Source organism: Salvia splendens, chromosome 20, assembly GCF_004379255.2.
Source record: "Salvia splendens isolate huo1 chromosome 20, SspV2, whole genome shotgun sequence".
Classification (NCBI taxonomy): Eukaryota; Viridiplantae; Streptophyta; class Magnoliopsida; order Lamiales; family Lamiaceae; genus Salvia; species Salvia splendens.
This window is the reverse complement of record NC_056051.1, coordinates 16,461,668-16,465,715: the sequence shown is the minus strand read 5'-3', so window position 1 is coordinate 16,465,715 and position 4,048 is coordinate 16,461,668. Positions and strand designations below refer to the sequence as shown.

The 4,048-nt window shown below is 40.5% G+C and overlaps 1 long non-coding RNA gene across 1 annotated transcript; it reads right to left on the bottom strand.

The window, feature by feature from the left end:
• Positions 1–1,965: 1,965 nt before the first annotated feature.
• Positions 1,966–3,365, bottom strand: LOC121780702. Its single transcript, XR_006046078.1, has 2 exons — positions 2,520–3,365; positions 1,966–2,392 (listed from the first exon to the last, which is right to left on the bottom strand). It is a non-coding gene; the product is annotated as an uncharacterized LOC121780702 (long non-coding RNA).
• Between the last annotated feature and the right edge of the window lie 683 nt (positions 3,366–4,048).

The following is a 4,048-nucleotide window of genomic DNA, read 5'->3' as shown; positions in this document are numbered from 1 at the left end:
GAGAATTATTGCAGCACAACGGATGGATGCAAAGTTGGAGGAGATTCGTGTAGAAGTGCGAACCGGTGAATCTGGGAATTTTAGTGAAGAAGGCGACAATGCCCTTACTTTTGAAGGAAGATTATGCATGCCGAATAGCGAGGAGCTCAAAAATGAGGTTATGAGTGAAGCGCATGAAACTCCTTACACCGCCCACCCAGGAAGTACGAAAATGTATCAAGATTTGAAGAAATCCTTTTGGTGGAATGGTATGAAGAGGGACATAGCATCATTTGTCGAAAGATGCCTAGTCTGCCAGCAAGTGAAGATTCTACATCAACGACCGTATGGGAAGTTGCAACCACTAGAGATTCCTGAATGGAAATGGGAGCACATCGCCATGGATTTTGTGACGGGATTGCCAAGGACTCTGAGAGGGAACACCGCCATTTGGGTAATTATAGACCGACTCACTAAGAGCGCGCATTTCATTCCGATTCTTGTAAGCTATGGGTCCAACAAACTGGCTCAAATCTACATAAGGGAGATAGTTCGATTGCATGGAGTCCCATTGAATATCACGTCCGACCGTGACCCAAAATTCACCTCAAGATTTTGGATGAGTCTACAGAAAGAGCTTGGAACCAAATTGAATTTCAGTACAACGTTTCACCCGCAAACCGATGGACAATCCGAAAGAACGATCCAAACCATCGAGGATATGTTGAGAGCCCTGGTACTCGACCGAGGAGGAAGTTGGGAGGCAGCACTACCACTGATCGAGTTCGCCTACAACAACAGTTTTCAGGCAACGATAAACATGGCACCGTACGAGGCATTATATGGAAGAAAGTGTAGATCGCCGCTCTACTGGGATGAAGTTGGCGAGAGAAGAATACTCGGACCTGATGCAGTTGAAGAGATGGTGGGAATCGTTCGACAAATTCGTGAGAGGATAAAAGAAGCTCAAGACAGACAGAAATCATACACGGATGTCCGACGAACCGACTTACAATTTCAAGCTGGCGATAAAGTCTTCTTGAAGGTATCTCCGTCAAAAGGGATAACACGATTTGGCGTCAAGGGCAAATTGAAGCCGCGATTTATCGGACCTTACGAAATTCTCGAAAGAGTGGGCCCCGTTGCATATCGATTGGCGCTACCACCAAACCTTGGAAATGTGCACAACGTTTTCCATGTGTCGCAGTTACGAAAATACATGTTCGACCCAAAGCACGTGATCCGTTTTGAGGAAGTCACGTTGAATCCAGACTTGAGCTATGAGGAGAGACCCCAATCCATTTTAGACAGAAAGGTCCAGAATGTGAGGAATAAACAAGTTGCTTGTGTGAAAGTAATATGGGAAAATCATGGGCATGAAGAAGCCACGTGGGAGAATGAGGATAAAATGATGGAATTGTACCCAGAACTCTTTACTTGAGGGTAGCAAATTTTGGGACGAAATTTCCTTTAAGGGTGGTAGGATGTAAAGCCCCACTTTTTGAACCCTAATTTTCGAACCGTAAAGTACATGTATTTAATGCTTTTGATATCGCGAGTTCCGCGAATAAATGCTTTTGATACCTTTCGTGACCTAATTTTGAGTTGGAATTTTGACTGGGTCAACATTGTCGAATATGTGACGTGGCTGCTTGAATAATTGAATGCGGGGATAAATTAAAGGTTTGAATAATCGATTAATTGTTATGAGAGGTAGAAATTATGAAATAATTTACAATGCGAATTTAAATAGTTTCCTTTCCGTGAGGAATATTTATTGGACTCAATTCTGTGTTGGATCCGATAAATTAAATAAATAAAATGAAAGTCCAGTCCGTGATAAATAAATTGTGTACTGCATAAATTAAAATAAAATACAATGGGCTATGAATTAAACTAAATTAATTAAAATAAAATATCTATGATTCCAATTTTAATTAAAGATTCTGCAAATAGATATTCCTCTTCCGTAATCTGCAAATAGAATACCAAAAATAAATTTAATTCTGACTAAATCAAGTTCAACAAAAAAAAAGATGTAGAATTCGAAAATCTACTCCCTAATCCCACGTTGAAACCGCTCCCATCTATCCCACAAATCTCTCCAACTTCTCAACCAAATCTTCATCCTCTAAATTCCTACTCCTCTATAATATTGCTACCTTATTTTCTTTCCTCTCATCCCTGCAGCAAACAGAGGAATTCTTCAAAACTTCTACTCAAGGTAAACTAAGTCCTATCGATTTGTATCTAAACTTTCTCCTGCTCCAGAATCTAACATCAAATTGTTGCTATTGGCAGTAATCAAAATTCTCCAGCTTCAAGAACCAATCTTTTCAGATCCTTGCTGTTTTGATTTCTCAATTCACGGAGGTAATTTCATACACAGATTTGAAACAAGAATTTTCGCATTCTGCATTCATATCATATACGCCGCATCAATCTCCCAAACAAAGGACTAATCAATAACAATCGCTCAATCAAAACCAATCGAACCTTTCTGAGAATCAAAATCAAATTAAGAACGAAAAGAAACATACTTTGAATGAGAACTTATCTTTCGGAGTTAGTCGGGGCTGCGCGGTATTTGTTCGGGGTTGGTTCGGTGATGAACGGTGGATGAATTGGATGACGGCAGCGGCGGCAGAGCCCTCCACTCCGACGGCGACGACGGTGGGCGAATCGCCACTGGGGCCGACCAATGGCGGCACCCCTCGCGGCGAAGGTTGAACCGCACAGCAGCGATGGCGTCGGTTCAGCGGCGCGGTCGGAAGCTGCTCTTCCCGACGGTACAACGACGTGCGAAGAGCAGCGGCCGACGGCGGAGGTGGAAGGCGACGCCAGATCGGAGAAGAACGACAGAAAATTTCGAAGGTGGAGAGCTCTGATTATTTCGACGGGAGAGAGAAAGAGAATAGGGAGAAAGAATAAGAGGTGGCGTGGAGATGGTAAGAGGTGAAATTGGGCCTCTTAGTTTTATTTAAGGGCCTTCCTTTTTTTTTTTAAAGATCTGGGCTACTAATTGGGCTCACCAATTAAATTGAAGACTAATAGTGGGCTGGGAATTAATTTAAATACTTAGGCCAATGAATAACTTTAATGGTGAGAAATATTTAATTAATTTCCACAATAATTCAAATAGGGAATAACTTTATCTTAAGTCGGAAATAGTTAATTCGAAGAGAAATAATTGGGGGGGGGGTTTAATTACGAGCTTAAATATTAGGTTTTATCTCTACATTTTGAAGAAAATTACGAGGAGCCATCGGAGCGATTATTGGCGTAAGCGGCCGAATAAGCGAAAAATTGAGAGAACAAGATAAAAGACTTCAAGTAGAGTGCATGCATTTTATTGATTTAATTGGAAATTATGTTGATATATGTATTATCTAAATGTTAAAAGTGAATCATCGCAAGTGAATCGTGAGACCAAAGGGAAGAGAGTACTTGAGATTTTAAGCAATTGAGGTGGGGTATTTCTTTTAAATAAGGACAACGTCCTAAATATTTTATCGATTGATACTCTGAAGCCGTCCCGGTTCGGAGCGAGCACGGCCCTGCGAGTGACCGGAAAGTCAGCCGCTGGAGTGCTGACGTGAGCATAAAATCTGAGATATTCCATTTTTATTTAGGTTGGAACAGTGAAGATGGAGAGATAGCGATCAAGATGAATATCCTGGAATCGGAATTGAGATTATAGAAAGCTAATTGTTTTGGACTGTATTGAATAGAATAATCTTAAGAGATGAATTTGTGAGAATTTTGATGTGAAGATTACGTGTTGATAATGATTTTGTGATAGGAATATTATAGAGGGAAGGTGGTTGATAGATATGGGAGAGATTTATGGAGTGAGGAGGGGCGGTTTTCAACGTGGAGAAAGGCGTGGAATTCGATTTTCTCTCTTTTTTTTGAACGTGATTCTGATAAATTTGGATTTGTTTTGATATTTTATTTGCAGATTACGGAGTACGAAAATCTCTGCAGAATCTTTATTTAAAATTTGAACTAAGGAATATTTGGTGACCAAGTCAACTAGGAAAAGATTTAATTAGATTAGTTTGATTCA